Source organism: Mastomys coucha, unplaced genomic scaffold (genome assembly GCF_008632895.1).
Source record: "Mastomys coucha isolate ucsf_1 unplaced genomic scaffold, UCSF_Mcou_1 pScaffold15, whole genome shotgun sequence".
Lineage (NCBI taxonomy): Eukaryota > Metazoa > Chordata > Mammalia > Rodentia > Muridae > Mastomys > Mastomys coucha.
Window position 1 is genome coordinate 58,952,161 of NW_022196897.1, and position 20,584 is coordinate 58,972,744.

General features: G+C 44.4%; 1 protein-coding gene across 6 annotated transcripts in view; it reads left to right on the forward strand.

The window, feature by feature from the left end:
• The window catches only part of Rapgef4 (Rap guanine nucleotide exchange factor 4), a 293,101-nt gene that overhangs the window by 151,525 nt on the left and 120,992 nt on the right, over positions 1-20,584 (forward strand). The window contains exon 1 of one of the 6 annotated variants that reach the window (XM_031370610.1): positions 17,020-17,039. The exons of the other annotated variants lie outside the window; for them this stretch is intronic. The gene's annotated coding sequence lies outside the window, so the exon portion shown is untranslated. Of the gene's footprint in view, positions 1-17,019; positions 17,040-20,584 lie in introns of those variants that run through there. 6 annotated transcript variants of the gene reach the window in all.

A 20,584-nucleotide genomic window follows, 5' to 3' on the forward strand; every position in this document is an offset into this window, starting at 1 on the left:
TATATATATATATATATATATATATATATATATATTGAACCTTCTAGTCCTAAAACATGACCCAAATAAAACTTTCTTTGTTAAAATACCTAGGCTTGGGTATATTGACATAAGAGCACAAAGTGGAATAAGACAAAGCTCTTTCTACTTAATCATATTCATCAGTTGTCTATATTTGCCTTTTGGGGATAGAATGTATCTAAGATGGTTGCCCTTGTATCTAAGACGGTTGTCTCTGGCTATGAACCCAGTACTGTCTTTTCGTGCTTAGAAAATATCTCCTATAAGCTATGATCTCTGCTTGGCTTTTGTATTAGTCAGGGTTCTCTAGAGTCACAGAACTTATGGTAGTCTCTATGTAGTAAACGAATTTGTTGATGACTTACAGTCTGTAGTCCAACTCCCAACAAAGGTCAGCAGCAGCTGTGAATGTGCAGTTGCTCAGTCCTACAAGGCAAGCAGGTGAAGCAGAGCGAGCCTTCCTTCTTCCAATGTCCTTATATAGGTCTCCAGCAAAAGGTGTGGCCCAGATTAAAGGTGTGTGCCACCTTTAATCGGGCCATACCTTGAATTTAGATCTTCCTATCTTAATCTTCTGGGATTCATAGCCCCTATGCCTCAAGATCTCCATGCCAAGATTCAGGTCAGAAACTTGTATCTCTCAGCCTCCAGATTAGGGCCACAGGTGAGCCTTCTAATTCTGGATTGTAGTTCATTTCAGAAATAGTCAAGTTGACAACCAGGAATAGCCACTACAGCTTTCATCCTCCTTATAAACCTTCTGAATTCCCACAAATGTATTTTTTCCTTTTCTGGATTCCCATGACACTTTGTAGAAGTCTGCACTAAAATGACTTATTGCTGTCAGTATCATAGGGCCTGAAGTGTTCTTATCTCCTGTTATAGTACAGGCTTACTCAAGAACCTATAACCAGGCATATGATAAAATATATTCATGTTTGGTCATTGAATGCTCTTTAAAAATATTATAGCGTTGTCTGTGTATGACATGTATATACATGTGCATACCACAGCACATGTATGCAACATATGGAGGTCAGAGGACAAATTTGTAGAGTTAAGTCAAATTTGTTCACATTTTCATGGGTTCTGGAGCTCCAACTCAGACTTCTGTGTCAAGCTCCTTTACCCACTGAGCTGTCTTGTTGTCCCCATTGAATGCCCTTTGCCAGTGTCCAAGACAGCACACACTACAGTTGGAGAATCTTGATGGTAAAGGACTTGGATCAATTCTTACTTTCTTCATGTGCAACCATCTTATAGATGGAAGATATCACATGTGGTTGGAAAGGGGATTTGGCAAGGATGTGTGGTAGACGTATTTCTAGCTCTTTTGACTCTCTCAGCTGTGCAGTAGAGAGAGCCTTTGGTGGCATGGGGTAGGAGTGGGGGTGTCACTAGACACAGGGTGTTGATGGAAGAGCTGTTGGGAGAATTGTCAATAATTTGTCCCCCTCGAGGAGGGTAGACTGACCTTTTATAGCAGTAAATGTGGGATAATCGTAGTCTAACCTCTATCTTTCATTTAGAGGCATGCTGACTTTTTTCTTGTGAAACATAAGGATATTTCACCATCTCTGATATTGTCTCTGCCTCATCAGTTAAACTAAACACCTTTAAAGTAGCTTTGTGTCCACTATGGTCGTCATAGTTGCTGCTCGGTGATTGGCATGTTACAACCAACTTAATATTCTCCTTTTCCATGGAAGGCAGAATTGAAAAAACGCAAAGCAGTGTTTTTCAACAGTTTCCCACATTTATCTGAGTGGTGATGATTTCATGTTGCTAGAGCCTGTGAGCTGCTGGAAGCTTCACATTTTCTGACTGCCTAATGGGAAGCATTTGATCTGGCGAGGAGCCCAATTGTCCATCTTCCTGGAGCTGGCAACCACTTATGGGGTTATGAGAGTGTGCTTTAATCGACTTCCTAGACACCTCTCCACTGGGGGAGAGCCTGCAGACAAGGAAAGGAGCGTGTGAGTGCTGACGAGCAATTCCTGAGATTGCTAGGTGGTTTGAATCTCATTTTAAATACCAGGAAAGCCACATTCATCATCTCAGAGAGCAGATCTGAATGAGAACTTCAAACCGGACATTCTCTGTTAATACTTAACGAACTTATACTTTACGAGTAGAGACACTCATTTTTCCCCTGGCTAAAGAACCATGAGAGAGATCGCATGACACTGAATCCTTTTAAATTAATGGGGTTTTGACATGTTTGGGGCCTGTTTTAAAAAGAAATCCATCTTTTGCTGGCTTCTCATCATTCACGTTTTGTCAGTCACACTTTTAAGCATTACGGTGAAGAAGTCTTGCTTGCTTACAAATAGATTTCAGTGGTTTAGAGACTGAATCATGTCCTGTTGCCAGAAACGTGGGCATTATTTGCTCTCTGTTCATTGGGAGACTTGTAATTAGGACCGTGTCCAAGTAACAAATGCTGCTTCTCCCATGGAGGCCATTACAGTCCGCAGTTCCCACTGACAGGAAAAGGTCTTAGCAGAGGATTAGTCTAAACATATGAATGAGTTATAATCAAATAGGTGTATGCATCTATCCAGCTCTGTATACACCTCCGATTGGGCTTGATTCGCCCCTTCCTAAAACTAGTCAGCAAAGAAATGTAAATACAGGTAGGAATTTTATAAGATTCAGGTCAACCTTAGTAAGGAAACTTTTTAGAGAACAGATGCTGTAAGTGTTGCAAAGGAAAAGGCACTCTGGCAGGCAGTGTGTTTAAAGGCTCTGTGTCCCTGGACTCTGTCTCTCGGACTCTGGGACTGCACTGTGGTGTAGGAGACACAGATGAGCAGCTATAGAAAGAGAAGGCCTCATGCACCTCCCTTGCTTTGTGGGAACTGCTGAGTGCACACGCCACCGTAGCCAGCAGCCCCAGGACTGGAAAGCAAGACAAGAGGCAATGCTCGGTGTAGACAGTGAACTGAGAGCATGTAGCTGGGACATCAGATGTAAACTGACAGCCATCTAGAGGGTTTCAATTTGGACAACTGAGGTTCTGAAGCCAGAACTCTGGTTTTGGGTTTTTTTTTGTTTGTTTGTTTTTCTGTTTTTTGTTTTGCTAGAGACTGGTGACGTTTGTAGTGACTCTATTTAAAGACAGGAAGTTTGGGCAGGTTTGATGACAGATAAGAGCCAATGCTCAGAGTCAGAACTTAGGGAACTGGCGACAGCCATTTCCACAATTGTCCCTGGGGACTCCCCAGTGACCTTTGCGAACTCTTCTGTGCCCAGCCCTGCCTAAGGGGACTCAAGAATTTTCTTTGCAAGGAAGTTAGGCTTTATCTAAGGGAGACTTATTTTGAAGCATTTTCCTTGGTTGTTCTTTGAAATGTCATTTCCTGCTTCTGCAAATGAGGAAGCTGGTGGAAGGAGGTTAGAGTCTCATCCACTTAGAACCTAATTTACTGTGGCTTCCTGCTGTCAGCACTCACCACCAGGTTACCCATTCCTTCCTCCACCCAACATGTCTAGCATCTGTAAATCAAGAGAGGTAGCTGGCAATGAATCTGTGAGAAACAGGGAAGAGGGGTGTGGAGAATACCCCTCTGTCCACGTCATTCCCTCCATGTCACGACATGTGCAAAGGAAACATCTTATCCCATGATCAGGTGTTTCATTCAGGATCAGAAATGGAAATGAAAACATGGGATCTTTTGTTGACGATTATTAAGAACACTACTACAGCAGTTATACAGTAGTAATCCAGGCCTAGTGCCTCATGATGGTACAGGTTGCAGGTCCCACATCCCAGAAGCCAGGCCTGACTCGATCTTTTTTCTTTGATTTAACTCTGGGACTGGTGTGGAGCTATTCTTTTTGAGAATTACTGCAACATCTACCAGATATTAAGTTAGGGTGTGTCTCCGCAACTTCTGACTTCTCTCAATCCCTAAATGTGTAGTTTTCCCCCTCCTTTCTATTTTCCTCTGCCTCATTTTCTCTTTTTTATGTGTACATGTATGTTTGCAGGTATGCTTGCTTGCATGCATACACTTGGGACCAGAGATCAAGGTCAGATGTTCTCCTCTGTCATTTTGTGCTTTATTATTTTAGATTGAGTGTCCCCCGAGTCTGTAGTTCACTATCCGTCTAGACTGGCTGACCAGAGATCTCCCAGGATCCTCCTGGCTCCACCTACCAGAGCTGGAGCTACACTCAGCTTTCTATGAAGGCTACGGAGATCCGAACTCAGGTCTTTGTGCTTGCACAGCAAGGACTTTCTCCACTGAGGTGTTTTACAGAGAGCACTTTACAGACTGATTTCTGCTTTTTTCCCCCTCAACTCATTGCCATGGCATCCGTTTCTCTCAAAACTCTGGGGCTGTACTGAGCTCAAAGACACTTGATGGAAAGTAAAGCTGATTACAAGCGAAGATCCAAATTCATGGTCACATGTTCTGCATGGTGGACGTGCATGTGAGGCAAGTAGACATGAGTGGGCGCCTGACTTCTCTGCCAAATGAGCAGTGCAGTGTACAGGTTCATCTAGAAAAACAATGGGAAGAGAGGGAGTCTATCGTTTTTCCAACTGGCATAGAAATGAATACAAGTGGCTTTACTAAACTGACTCAGAGAACGCTAAGAAATAGTTTACTGTTATTGGTAGAGATCTTAGTCAGGGTGTCCACAATCATCCGTAGTGGATTCCTCTAGTCTTAATCAAGATGTTCACTGTCATCTGTAGTAGATTCTTCTGGTTTTAGTCAAGGTTACCATTGCTGAGATAAAATGTCATGGCCAAAAGCAAGTATTCATTTGGCTTCTCCTTCCACATCATGGTCCCTCACTGATGGCAGTCACAGCAGGGACTCAAATAGAGCAGGAACCTGGGGTCAGGAGCTGAGGCAGAGGCCATGGAGGGTGCTGCTTACTGGCTTGCTCAGCATGCTTTCATATAGAAGCCAGAATCATTAGCCCAGGTTGGACCCCCCTACAATGGACTGGGCCCTCCCAAATCTATCACTAATTTTAAAAATGCTCTACAGTCTTGCCTGCAGCCCACTCTTTCAGAAAGGTTTTCTTAGTTGAGGTTCCCTCTTTTCAGATAACTGTAGTTGGTGTCAAGTTGACTTGAACTAGCCAGCACACCTCTCATACTAGGAGGAAACTTTTTCAAATCCATCATCAAAGCCCAAGAGAAGGGAAGAGGGCCCTCCTCTCTTTACTGCTCACATATTCATAAAAGACCCCCAAGACCTGGTTGCACGGTGGCAGGAATTTATAGTGAGTGTGGAAGGACTCATGCCTGTGCTTAGTCCCTTTTGTGCTTTGAGTGGTAGAGGTGTATGTTGGTGGGAGCAGAGGGCTCAGGTGAGGGGGTATAAGCTTTGGGTGTTACTGGACATCAGTTGAGAACCCCACCTTTCCCCATGGCACTCCATCCTTCCTTGCGAAGCACTTATAAGTCCTAAGTTCTTTCTTTCACTGCTCTTTCCATATCAGCTCAACACACGACATGGGCCGCCATCTTAGCTGCAGGTGTGATGGACAGTTCCAGAGCACATTAGCATCCTGTCACAGTCATTTGCAGCCTTTGTGTGCCTGCTCTAGGGCCTTTGCTAAGCCACAGGAGATTCCCCAGACTAAACTCAAGATCATTGGGGAATTTGTAGGTAAAGGGGAGCTAGTGTGGACCTTGATAATGGAAGATGAGAGTCTGCAGACAAGTAGTCCATATCCCCGTGTTTGGAGACACAAATCTGAGATACATTAGTTAAGGGTCTTTTGCGGGCCAGCCAGTTCACTGACAGTCATTCCATGCCTTTTCTTGCTCTCCTCTTCATGACTGCTTCCTGGTGGTCCCTTAGGTTCAGTTGTAAGATCAGACAATTACCTAAGAGATGTCCATAAAATAAATTAGATGTAGTGCATATATATCATACCGGACTTTCTCCTATATATCTTGAACTAACTGGCATTTTTGAAAGACACACACAGGTCTTTAAACTTTGACCTGGAATCAGAAATTCAGAAATGTTCATTCTGTTGGAAACGTTCACATATATTTATGATATAATATATTGATTTATGCAGTAAATTTTATAGAGGTTGCCCTCTTTCTCAGGCACTGTATTATAGTCTTGTTTAAGAGAGAGAGAGAGAGGCATAAAGTATGGCTCATGTCTAAAAATGTATTGTGCATAAGAGAGAGGTGATACTAGAAATCTGCCCAGACTACAGTGAGGGCCCAGTGTAAAAGGGTCATTTCTGGTCAGTATGATAAAGTAGGGAGGCCAAAAGCCTTCAGGACAGACAAAAGAAGGACATTACCAGGAAGGGGAAACTTGAGCAAAGACAGGGAGGGGTGAAATGAGTTAGGCCTTGGGAAGAGCTGCAGGCAATAGGACAGAGTTTGAAGACAATGTAGAATCCCAGGATGGGGATGTGCACTCCATGTTCTGTGTAATAGACAGTGAAGAAAGATGGAGCACAGAAATGTCATGTTAGGAACCACTGACCTTTGTAGATCTGAAGGCTGCTATGTTCCATCACCAGGTACACAAGGACTGATACTCAGGACTCTTGGCTCTTTTCTTCTTCATAAAATATTATAATAATCTTACTTATATATTTTTTAAATTAGTCTTTTGATTTAGCCAAAGTCTTGGGAGCATAGAGTATTAGCCATAGTCATATTGGCAATGGATTGATTCAGAGAAATATGAAGAAAGAGCTTCAGGAATACCAAAAGTATATAGCCCTTTATGGAAATACAATTTATTGATACTGAGGATGGTCATAGTAGATTGTGACCTCTCCTGGGCACTAGGCATCTATGAGCAGCTTGCTCCCACGCTCAAATGCACCTCCAGGGGCTAGGGTGAAGATAACTCAGTGGTAGAGTGCTAGTCTAGCATGCCCAAAGCCTATAGTTCAAGCCATTGTATTGTAAACACAAGCTAATTCATCCCAACATTGGCCCTACTCTTGCATATTAGTAGTTACATGGCCACAGTGTGAGCCTTTGGGTGCAAGCTGGTACAAAATTCTTCCCAAACCCTTTGTAAAGATGCTGCTAGAGAACTTCTTTTAAAATTCATCACTCTGCATCAATGGTTCTCAACCCGTAGGTCACAACCCCTTTGGGGGATCAAAGGACCCTTTCACAGAGGTCTGCTAAAACCACAAATACTTACATTATGATTCCTAACAGTAACAAAATTATAGTTATGAAGTAACAGTGAAAATAATTTTATGACTGGGGGTTACCACAACATGAAAGCTGTATTAAAGGGTCACAGCATTAGGAAGGTAAGAGCCACTGCTCTTGGGCTGAAAGACTCTCGTGTGTCCTTATACGTTGTGAGTAAGACCCACCAGTCATCAGGGTTTACTTTTAGAATAGTTGAGTAGACCTCATGGAGGTGGGGGCTGGGCAATGAGGGAACAGCACGCAGTATGGTTAGTTCTACAGTTTTAGGATGATCTATTGCTGTAGACCACCCATATTTCCCCTTCTCTTTTGCTCACTTCCTGTCTAGTGTGGAGTGGCCCACAGAGAGTAGTCAAGGTCAGTGGCCCTCCTGGACAGCTCTGTCTGTTCATAGGCTTTTACAAAGCCATCTTAACTTTATCGTGGGTCTTTACTTGTGAAGAGTCACAATATTATCTCATTGGCCTAAGATTCGGGGCTCTTGGCACTGAAGCCCATTATTTCCTATGGGAACTCTGGGTGTAAAGTCCCTTTTATTACAAGATGGAGAATAGAGAGCCAGGCCTAATCTTTCTAAAATGTACAATTCTAGGTCTTCTCTTTCCTTTCTTCTCTTTTCACTTTAGGAGAAAGATTTGGTGGAAGAGAGTATGAGTTTTTGTTGTTGTATGTTTATTTGTTTTTTATGAACATGTGTTTTGGAGGCAAATATAAGCAACTCTGTAGAAGAGAGAAGAGAATATTCCATTCCTGCACCGTGAATAGGACTTTAGACTGCTCAGGAGAGGAGCTAATGAGAAGAGAAAACTGATCCGCGACTGTGGAGAATGTGTGTTGAGATGTGCCTTGGCTATTGGGGTGTTTCAGACTCATAAGGAGGGTCTCTGTGTCCTGCTACTTGTTTCTCATTCAAGATCATACCAGTCTTTTGAAATATCCACACTAGCGTAAGCACCTGCACACACTGTTTTGACCTTTTAAAGTGGGCAGTGCAGGCTGCAGGAGAATTATTACAACGTCGGACTTGAGCTGTCTTGAGCTCTCTACATGCTCATTGGCCACTTGGTGCTTTGTACATCGAGCCTCTTCAAAGAGCACCAAGAGGAGCTGTGTTTGGGTTTTCTTTGGAGTGCTCTTCACAGCTTCTGGTATGCGTATGGGGGTGGAGGCTGTTGTGATTTGCGTCTGTTTTAAATGCTCCCTAGGAAGCATCCTGCCAAACGGTCCACTTTTATGTTTTCTGTTCTTCTTTGTTTTCGATCTTCCCTAGACAGCAGCTGGATTCCCCTTTCAGGACTCTTAATTCCCTGTCCTGTTGTGAGTCATTCTGGTGGTGGTATTTTTTTTTTTTAAGTAACAGAACATGTTTAACTAGAAGTTTGATTTTGTGGAATTTATTATTGGTAATTATTGCTCAAAAGTAGGGCCAGTGCACATTTCCCAGGAGCCATCTTTCTCTACCCGCTCAGCCTCCTTATCTGAGGACTGAGTGCTTTGTACCAACCCCAGACGAGATCAATATGCCATACAAACACACCAAAGGGTGCGTTTTGTGGCCATTGTTCTGAGATTCCTATTGGTCAACATCACTTAACTTTTATGCAAAACAGTTCTACTTCTGACTTGGCTTTCTGAGACAGTCAAACACAGAATTTTATGCTGCTGTAATTTATCTACAAAAATTGTTCTGATCAATAAATGTGGCTACTGTGTTGAAATATTGCTGATGGGGTAACTTATAAGGAATAGAAATTAACTCGGCTCAAAGCATGGGAGGCTGAGGAATCCAATATGTATTTAGTGAGGGCCTTCTTGCTGCAGTACAGCCTGGCAGAGGGCATCACATGGATGAGAAAGAGTGAGAAGAGGGCAGAGCTTGCTTTTAAAGCAAGCCCATTCTGGCTATAACGACAGGAATCCACTCATGCATTACCTACAGGGGGCTTAGTCCTCCTCACGGATGCCCTGCGGAAGGTATGTCTGTCTCAGAGGATTTTACAGGACACGCTCAATCCATTACAGGCACTCAGAAATACATATCTAAGTTTTGTATACAAAAAGGAAGGAATTTGGGGAAAGAATGATTAAAAATAAAAGTCACGCAACACCGGTTGCTAGAACTTTCTCCTGAGCCATTTCCAAATTTGCCTTGTTCAGATCAGGACTTTTTAACATGAGCTGTGTTATCAAAACTTTGCATCTGCACTTTCTAATGAGATCCCTCCTCTTCCCACTGTCTTGCCATCCATACATCCCAGCTTAAGTTCAGCAAAGATCAGTGACCATGGAGGCTTTAGGTGTCACATCAGTGACAGTGGTTCTTTGACATGTTCTCTAAGAATCAAGATTCATATTTTTTATTCACGTGTATGTGCACAGGTGTGTGAGTGAGTGTAAGCCATGTGAATGGAGGTGCCCTGTGGGGGGGGGTGGTAGCAGGGGATCCCCTGGAGCTGAAGTCCCCGGCAGATGTGAAGAAGTGAGATGGTATCTATCCTCTAGAAGAACAAGCTGTGCTCTTAGCCATAGACCATCTCTCTAGCCGTCAAGCCAAAGTCTTAACTGCTAAAAACAACTGTACTCTTCCACTAGACTACGGGAACTACTGTTCACACAGGCTGAGGGGATTTTACTTCAAGAAGGCAGAATCTGCCAGAGCTGGGAAACTCTTAGCCTTCCTTTCGGGTCTTCCATTTGAATCGTTCTTATTGTGATGGACAGAGTGAAATTACCCAGACGATGAGGGAACTAGTTTAAGATTTACAAGGAAACTTATCTTAATCAGCTTTTTATCTTTTTTTCTAGATAACATAATTTTGGGGATACATCATTATGACACATTGAATTATAATCTACAAATTAGAATATAATTGTGCAATTTGTGTTTAATTCCATCACTCATATTTTATATTAGGCGGACTTCTTTGCAGGCTTACAGTACTGTGAGTTTTTCCATAAACAGCTATTTAAAGCCATTCACATAATCAAAATAATATTTATAGATATTCAGGGAATGATTGTTCTAAGGATTGTGTAAAGCAGAAAACCTTACTGTGTTGTGGGCTTTTACACTGCCCCACCCCTATAAAAAAGTGGAAGTTTTAGTTAAGTTCCATGAATGGATGTTGTGAAAATTAGTTTCTTTTGGAACACTCCTGCAGTTGAAAGACTAATTTAAATTAGGAGGGCACACTGGGCTTTGAACAGGGCATTGTGGGAAGGCAAAGCATAATTTCCCCCCAAACAAAGACAAGCTTGTTGGAGCACATGCTTTATTGCCTGGAAATTCTATATATATGCAAAGTTGCTTGTCAACTCGCTGTTGGGTTTTGTGTGCTTCGTTTCTCCTTTTGTTTGGAAAAAATCAAACGCTGGAAATAGTCTGCATAGCTCTGCATGCTATAGGCACAGAGGAACCTACACACACCAGTTCCCATGCCATGAGACATCCCTCCCACAGGCAACTCAGGGCTTGCTCCACACAGGTGGAGTCAACATATATGCTTCATCAAAGCCCATCCAGAACTTCTGGAACATCACATCTTTTTCTATCCCTCCTTCTGACAGAAATGAGGCTGCACTGAGCAAGTTACGTTCATGTTCTGAAGTCCACTCAGTGTTTTCATTGTGTTGGGCTGTGATTCATATACAATACGGTCCACCTACCTACAGTGCACAGTTTGATAGTTTATAAACTATAGTATGCTGTATATCTGTCAACCACCACAAGTTTTAGCACAAAGTGACACCTTGTGCCTGAGCCAGTGTTCTCCAGCAATCCAGACCTGGGTGGATTCCATCAGAAAATTGAAGGTACCTGTCATTCGGGATGTCTCCAAGTGGGAATTCTGGTCTTTGGAATTGCCATTCAGCCAACACTTATGCCTCTTGGTACAACAACTCAACTCACCCCTCAGTTCATGTACAGTATTTTATAGTTTGCCAAGGAGTGTCTCACAGGCTCCAGATGGGAAACCTGGATGACAACCTAACCAGGTTTAGTGTGATAGGTCCCCAGGTGACTCTCTGGAGGAAGAGATCCAGTGTAGCTTGACACCGTTATCATGAAGGCTACCATCTGCACATCACTGAATGGGGTCTTGCCTGTGTTAGGGGCAGCAAGCGATCCAACAGCTAGAACTGAGAGTGAGCTAAGAAGACAGAGGCAGGTACTGGGTAGATCGGGGGCCCCAAACATCAGGATGGAAGATTCTCAGAGTAGGAGCCAAATCTGAAAGGAAGCAGAGCCCAGCAAAGGTCCAGACAGGAATGAAGCCAAACCAACATCAAGCAAAGCTGGATCAGGGCTGCCAAGAGAACCAGGAAGAATTTGGTGTGGCTGCTGAGCCCTGCACCGTGTCAAGGAATCTCAGTGACTCCCGCAGCCGGTTAACCTCCCCTCCCTCATTGCTCTAGTCCCCACACCTTGCTCCAAGCCTACCCTTTCCACACCCTGTGAGCCCATGTGGATAAGCTACACTGGGGAACATTCTCCATCATATATAAACTCCTGCCTACGGCCTTAGCTGATATAGGAAGGCCTTTCGGCAGCCACCCCAGTGTCTGGGTTGCAGACAGGCTAGACCAGCTGGTTTTGATTTCTACAGAGGACAAACCAGAGTGCTATCATTTCAGGGACCGTGGGTGGGCAGAGAAGGCCTAGGCCAGACTCTCTGAGGCCCTGGAGTCCAGCATCAGGCTTCTCTTCAAGGCTCCCACCTCATGGGCTGTCCCCACTTCTGTGATTATCAGCTCCTGGCATGTTCACTGTTTAGAGAAGCTGTCTTGTCCAGGGTAAGCTGTGCGCCATGTGTGTGGTGGGAAAGGCACAGAGTGGTTACTTTCCTGGCAAACCTCCTAAGAAACTTTTAATAAGGTCTACTTCCCAAAGGTTTGTCCTCTACAGGTTATTCCAGTTTTTCCTGCAAAATTTACACATCACTTCATTAAATAGATAGTAGTATAAAGCAGTGTATCTACTGATTTGGGCAAATTTTATTATTTTTTAAAACAAGAGGACTTTTGTTAAAACTTGCTATAAATTCAAGAATGCCCATACACTGCCAATGTTGAGTGACATGCATGAGCCTGCTACCCCCGGATCACATCGTCCTGATTTGTGTTGGCCGGTGGAAAGGTTGGACATCTTCTAGTGCTATGGAAATGATTTATAAGGAAGTTCAGTGTCTGCTTTCTGACTGGAAAATTAACATTTGAAGTTAGGTTTCTAAATTGCATCAGCTTTTGCATGTGATCAAAGATTATCTGCATAAAGCAGTCTCTTCAGCCTCTTCATACAGGACCTTAAATATAGGGAACCCCTGGACCTTAACGTAGACCAGTATGGAGAATTCAAGGAAGCCAAAATGTGCTTCCCAGAAAACAGAGTTATAGACGTAAGACTGACCTCTGGAGGCAGTGGCCAGAGATCAAAATGACAATGCCAAAGGAAGTCAGCCAACTCAGATTCTGTCTAGGACAGATGGCCAAGGGTGACCCTGGAACATTAGGTAAGACCTGAAGAAGACGTGGGTAAATGGAGAAGAACAAAAACCACTTGGGATGCTGAGGCGGGGAGATTGCTAATTAAGTCTATCTCTCAGGCTATAAAGTAGGCGCAAGGTGAATGTGAGCCGCTTATCCAAAACAAAAGGTTAAAATAGGCAGGGAAGTAAAACCACAAGTTGGTTCTGTGAAAAAATATAAACACCAACAAACTCCTAGCCAATTTCAAGGAGCTGGGATGCTTTAAATACAATTATTAAACATTCCCTGACATGTCCTGTAATTTATCCTAAATGCCAATGATTGAAGTTTTCATTTAAACCAAATTTAAATAAAGTTCATTTTTCCTTCTGACAGTATTTTTCTTTATACATGTTATATGAAAACCCTTTACCAAATTTACAAGAGCTCTGTTGATGGTCTGTGCCGTCACTGCACTCTGCCAGGAATGAGCTGATGCTGACAGGTGAAGGGGGTTTGGAAGAGAGACGCATGCATATCAGTTTGTGTTGGAATGAAAGTTGTACACGGCTATTTTATTGAGACTAAAACAGAAATTATACATGGGCTCTCTAAAATTTAACTTTTACCCATGAATATATTTTAGCTCTGCTCTCTCTTTCTTCTTCTCTCTGTACTTCCTTTTAACCCACAAATAAGTCTTCATAAATAAGTATTAAACTTTTAAAATTAACATTGGAAGAGGGGAAGTGCTTGTGACCCAGCATGTGTAGAGGTCAGAGGACAACTTCCTGGAATTGATTCTCTCCTATGACCTTCACATTAGTTCCGTGGACCCAACTCAGGTCACCAGGCTAGCCCGGCAAGTACCCCTTCCTGCTGCATCGTTTCACCTGGCATTTCAGGATTTCGGACAAATTAAATTTAGGTTTTATTCTCATTTGCATCAACTGATCACTATGCATCCCTTGTCCCTGCCTGAAAGCAGGACACTCATTCATAAAGAACAAACACTGCAGAGATACCTGCTCATGCCATCGCATGATCTCAGATCCAGATCAGCAGCTTTGTGATGGTTGATCTTCGTGCACTGGGCCGACTTTTAGTTCAAGCATTAGTTGTTTTAAGTAAAAATGAAGCCTTTGACACAACTGGTCCAGGAAACACATGATGTAGAGGAAATGGGTTCTATGTTTATTTTGTGTCAGATCCCTGAGGACCTTCATTTCTCTACTCAGACCCTCCTTCCCCACGAGGGGTGCCATAGTAACAGCATTTGCTAGATACACAATGAGGAGGTTGGAGGCATGATGCTAACTAAGAAAGGCAACACAGTCTCAGGTAGAGTAGAGGATTGGGGATAGCCACTCCAAGGAAGCAAGTTCAGATGAGCCGCTGGGAAGGCCTGCTGTGGAGGTCCAGACAGCAGGAGGCGCAGTGTGTTGCCTTTCAAAGAGGCTAATGTGCTTGGAAAGCAATGAGCAGGGAGAGTCTGTGGGAGCTGCAGATGGAGGCAGGCAGGCAAGGCTGGGGTGTGCAAGGTTCCCAAGTCTCCTTGGCACCAACACAGATGTGTAAGGCTGCAATTGGAAGTCACGATCACCTGGCTCCTAAAGCCACGACCTTGTGGTTCGCTAAGCCCGGCCTATTCACATACCCCACCCCTCTGAACACAAGACATCTTAGCGTTCTCTCCTGTACTGTTTCCAGCTGGCTAAAGCATCACTCCTGTTATTGGTCCTCCTAGTGTTCATGCTGGGTGCCGCAGGGCCTATATGATCTGTTACTGAGCTTTAGAGGTCCAGACTCAGGGCAGTCTATAAGAGCACATCCTGCAGAGAGAACAGGCAGATGACACAGAGCAGAGAGAGAACAGAAGCCAAGATCTCCTCAAAGCGTTCAAGCCTCTCCACATCCCACAATACACAGGCCTCTCAAGCCTGCCCCTATTCCATAGAAATGTAGAATAAATATTTGTTGCTTTAGCTTGACAAAGTGGTCTTGAGTTTGTTCTCTGGAACTTGTAGCAAATAATAAAACCAGTGTAGGCAAGTGAACCAAGTCAGCCTAACAAACGGGTGGGAGAAAGGCTGGACAGATAAGATGCATCCAAGTGGAAGTGTTTATCAGAGAGGAATGATGGGAACCAAGAGACCGTCATTCTGGGAAGTTGAGGGGCCATCAGTCAGAGTCCTTGTCTGGTGCAGAGTGGCTATGAATAGGGTGCCAGTCATTCTGTGTGGGTGTCATGTGTCCATTGGTCCTCACAGGGCAGGATGGGCGCTAAGGAGGAAGGAAGATGAATGTTTCTAGAGAAAATGAGCTGAGAAATGTCCGATGCCTGTCCCCCATGGTGAGAGGTTTCGAGGGACTGACCTGGAACTTAAGAGGGAGTTCATGGATCTCTGAGCTAGGGATGTCTACTTGACCCTGAACCCAGTCTCCCCTCCTCTGCTCCTTTCTTGCTGTCTGCCCTCCATGTACAGCAAGAGAGCAAGTCTACTGCGGGTACTTTCCTCTGCAGGGAGGGCAGTCCTGCACTATTATTCTTGGGAAAATGATTCTTCAATGGTCTGTGGATCCAGAGTCTGTACTGTGAATACAGAAACACATTTATTTTGGAAGTTACATTTCCATGGTTTGTATTGGTGATATTACTGTTTGATTTTATAAGAATTAGGGAAGGGAGAGACAACTCAGGTGATAAGAGTCCTGGCTGCTCTTGCAGAAGACTGCTGGGTGGTGGCTCACAACTATCTGTCTGTCTGTCTGTCTGTCTGTCTATCTATCTATCTATCTATCTATCTATCTATCTATCTATCTATCATCTATCTATCCTCCTTCAGCACCAGGTACTCGAGCCTACACTTACATACACACAGCCTAAAACTCATATGCATAAAATAAAAATAAACATTATTTTATTTTAGTTTATGAACAGAGTTTTATACACTAGTTTGGAGTAGACATATGTAAGATCCACCTACTATTGAAGGTTTACATGGTTAAATAAAATGTCGGTTAACTGTTTCCCACAACCGAGGAGACAATTCATAATTGTTTCATCTTTCACAGCTTGGATGGTAGCTGGACTGCAGTGGGTTCAGACCTACTGTGAGCAGAGAGTTTGTGAGGCAGTCACCATGCCAGAGTAAACTCTTAGATGACTTTCAGCTAAGTAGCACTGACCTACTGTGTGTGCCTCGCTTCCAGCTTGAGTTCTGCTAACAGTCCTTGGTTAATTACTTACTAGTTAATTAAACTAATTAAGTATTAATGAATATCTAATATACTAACTTATGCACTAACTTATGTTACTTGTCCCAGGGAACCCTCTGAAGCCCCCTCACCTCCCCAACACTCAGTCAGCTTAAATACATAGGGATGTGTTGCATTTCAACAAGAATTCAGAGGCTTTGCATTGTTCACAGAAAACTGATGGAGATTACCTCACTTTTGCTTTTAGAAACAAGTGTCTGCCGCTCCCCCCCCCCCCGATACCATATCCTCCTTTCTTTCTTCAGTCCTCACAATTCACCAAAACCATTCTCATGGCTGTCAGGATGGCCTTCTAAGAGCATGCATATGTTCTTCCTGCTTCTGCGTCTGAATGTTTCCCATTACACTGTGACAGTAGCCTATGCCCTAACCACGTCCTATGAGGCCTCGCATGCTAAGACCTTACCACCATCTTCTTTCCCCTTGCCTTATCCTCGCCCTCTTCCTGCCTGGCGTTGGCTCAAGCTCACCCCTCTTCTTCCTGCTCATCCCTGAGTCAATGTCATTTCCCTGATGTCTAAATCTAAGTCACCCCACCTCCTACCCGGTAGCTCCCCCGCCCTGGCTTCAGCCTTCTCTGTTTCTTTTCTAGTATGGCTGTAGCTGTTCATGGGATCATGTGTGTATGATTGGCTGCCCTTGTGAGGTCACAACAGTTCTACAGGGACCCCCCGCCCCCCACGCCTTCCTTGTCCTGGCTGTGTAAGGCACCGATCAGCAAGTACTGTCTAAAAGAATGTGTATTTATTATCTCTTCCTTCAGTGCTAATGTAACCTGTGTTCTGAGGAGTGAGACTTGGTCACTGAGTGCCTACAAGTGGCAATTCTTCTTTCAGTTGATAGTACTTGGAGAACCCGCCCATACTGGTCAGCATCTTGGATTTCATTGGTATCTCAAGTGGGTTGGTTTAACAGTGACCTCATATGGTCCCTTGTGACTCTTAGCCTCTTAAGACACTCAGCTTGGAGGCCTCCTTCCATCAGAGCCATCATGAGAGAGCCGTTCTGACATCTGGATCTCTGTGTTCTTCCTTTCTCCATCACCGTGGAGCTGCTGTCTCTCCCCTACACCAGTTTGCTATGTAGATACAAAATAGTATGCTATGGGCTTTTTGTGTATTTTATTTTGAGATAAGACCTCAATTGTCCTAGGCTGGCCTTGAACTTGCTGTGTAGTAAAGGATGACTTTGAACTCACAATCCTTCTGCTTCCACTTCCCAAATGCTGGCATTATAGATACACACCATAACATTCTGGAATTATTTTTAAAGTCCTTTGATTTAAGTTACGTGCTTAAGATAACTGTAAAACAAGAACATTTTAGATTATTTATCTGTGATATTTTTAAACCTATGACATAGGTTCTTATATTTCCATAGCTCCATTTAGCACATACCCATACATATGTTATATCCTTTATACAGTGTGCCTGTCACAGCCTTGGTGATATAAAGCCATGATGTGGAGAACAATGACATTTCCCCAAGCTGTGATGGTTTTGTTATGAAATGTCAGATACAATAAGCTAGTTTCTTCTTAACCTTTGTCTATTGTTATTCTCAGTATTGTTGTTATTGTTACCAATAGCAGTTACTACCTACCTACTGTGTGCTGGGCCAATAAGCAGTTACTGCCTAATATATGCTGGGCGTGTTTATAGATTTTACTCTTTTCCTCAAGAGGGTCTGAAAGTTGGGTATAACTGTCTTAGTTCCTTATCTGTGAGACAGAGGCGAGCATCTTCAAGCTCACACAGGCAGCATTTGGCAGAGTCGGAACTAAGGCTGCAGGCTTGCATGATGCCAATATCTGTGTACTTTCTACAACATCAGAGGTTTTCCTTTTTTTTTTTCCACTGAAGTTCCTGAATACAGAGGAAATCAATATATAATGCCTAGGGTCTAGACCCTTTGTAGCTAGAAGTAGCCAGCAGCCAGTTCAGAATTTCTTTGAAGTCTCCTGCTTTAATCTTTAGAATTTATGCAAATTGATCTTTCTACTCTATAATATAAATGTATAAAAGTAATCCTTTCAACTACTTGACATAGAACAAAATGGAAACTCCAGGAAGAGCTGCTGTTGATCCTTCTCTGGCCTTGCTGGGTGCCACTCTGGGGAGCTTCAGGCCTCAGCTGGAGAAGGTCATTGTGGCTGTGTGGGGCTGCACATCTCAAATAACCTTAGTATCAACTCCTACCCCTGCAGAGCTGGGACTCAGCTCCAGGGCCTCAGGCATGCTAGCCTGAGCTCTGCTTCTGCACTCTGTTCCTTCCTCTGTTTGATTGAAACAGGAACTCATGGTGTCACCCAGACTGGCTTCCATTTCAAGATTGTTCTGTCTCAGCCTCTGTTAGCACCATTTTGTTGTTGGAAAAGCTTTTCAGTGTCAGAATACACCATCACACGGACAATATTTGGCCATAGAAGTCTTTGTAATAAAGAGTGGAGCCTCTAGGAACATTGCCTTGTCAATCCCAAACCAGGCTTTGTTGATGCTGTGTGAAGGTATTTGAATGATATCAATCTTGTGGGAAGTCTAGAGATACTTTAATCGTGGTTTGTAAGCCTTCAATTTCTTGGGAACCTAAGGCATGTTTAAAACTGAAATTGCACTTAAAGCTATAATTTATAAAAGGCAGTAAGAGCAAAGATACTCTCTTTTCCATAGGCCTTGAAACTTTGTATTACGTGCTTGTATTATGCACTTTTCTTGCGGGTCCCATCAGCAGCCCCTGTTGTGTTTTATAAAAAGATAGAGAATGAATGTGTTTGGTGGATGTGTAGTCAGGTGTGGGGGAAAGGGGTGCCTCTGCAGGCCCATGCTGAGGGACCAGCCACAGGACAGATATAGAACAGAGTTTATTCAGGCCACGGAGAGGAGAGTTGAGAGGGTGGTAGAGACAGAGAAAGGCAGAGGGAGAGATTAGGCAAGTAGAGGCTGGCCTTTAGCACATGGAGAGAGAAGGGGAGGGAAATGGAGAGGGAGGGGAAGGGGCAAGAGGACACAGCAAGAGCAAGAAGGCAAGAAAGCCCGGAGGGGGCAAGCAGCCCCTTTTAGAGTGGAACGGGCATACCTGGTTGTTGCTAGGTAACTGTGGGGCAGAGCTTAGACAAAATGCTATCAGCCCCTAGTAGTGCAGAACAAAGCCAAAGACACTGTTGATCTCTCAGCATTTTACTGATGAGGCTCAAGCTGGGTACTTGTCTTCAGTGACCCTGCTGATGGATAACCCTTCCAGTGACTGATCTCAGAGGGAATCAGAGTCCCAAACCTGCCAGGTTCTCCCAGAACTCTTGATGGCTCTTTCTTTTGGTTTCACCATCAGAACAGCTGCTCTTTTTTTTTTTTTTTTTTTTTTTTGGCTTTTCTGAAAGTCCAAGAGGGGTATCCCCTAGTTCCGTCAGCATCGTCGGCAGGGTGGCCTCGTGAGTTGGCTGTCCTGACACCCTGGGTCTCAGAACAGCCAACCCAGACTGTGTTGATTTGCTGTGTTCGTACCTCCCCCAAGACAGGGCCTTCTGAAAGATATTCTGTATGGGAGCAACTGCTTCTGGATTGGAAAGCCTGAGCTGTCGCAAGTGTCATATATAATGCTGCACGCTGGGGACACTGTACAGGAGTTTGGGGGTAACACCAGAGCTCAGCGCTTTCTTCCTTGCCCCCTCAGAGCTGATTCTGATCTTTCCTCAGCTCACTGCCTAGGTTAGTGGCATAGCTCTTTCCTAAGTGCCTGTGGCCACTTGGAAAGTGCCCATGTGAAGTCACAGAGCCCATTGCAGTATTGTGGTGGGTTGGGATATAGAAAAGGGTTTGCAGGGAAAGGTCAACCAGCATCCCAAAGAAGGGGTCAGCTAAGCCACCACATACCTTAACTGCTGAGGTTTGGCGTGTGTGCGTGTGTGTGTGTGTGTGTGTGTGTGTGTGTGTGTGTGTGTGTGTGTGTGGAGAGGGGTGGTGAGCTGTGCACAGACAGCCTGGTCCCCAGTTAAGCACAGGCCTTGAACCCCAGTGACCTAGTGGGCGGTGACTTCTGCCTGCATGGGACGGCAGGTGTTCGGCCACGCCTGCTGGGCCACTGACTCCTGTCACAGCTACAGCCTCCCACAGGCCCCCTCTCCATTCCTTCCCCCCAGAGAGGTATGTGGCCATCAGTCACTTAGGCAATGTCCCAAGCCCCTGGTATTCTGTCTGGACTCCACCCCCACAGTTTCCTGGCAACAGCCAGGTATGCTCCTCCCCACAGTTACCTAGGGGCCCACTATAAAAGAGGCCTTTTGCCCCTCCTCTCTCTCTTACTCTCTTACCCTTCTGCTTTCCCTCTTCCCCCCCCCCCCTTCATGTGGCCACAGCCAGCCTCTACTTCCCTCCTCTCTCCCTCTCTCTGCCTTTCTACAATAAACGCCTTTAAAACCATGGACTGCTGCTTCTCATCGAGATCTGACCTGCTGGAGCAATGGAGCAGGTCCTCTCCTAACCAGCCATGTCTAACCTCCTGCCAGGAGGCCTCCCTGTGCTCCAGCCACGGCCACCAGCCAAGCCAAGCAGCTCACCACCAAGCGGCCCACCCAAGCCTAGGACTATCGTCCCTGTAGTAACCTGCCAGAACTCTCTTCTCCTACCCTTTCCCCTTCTACCCTGG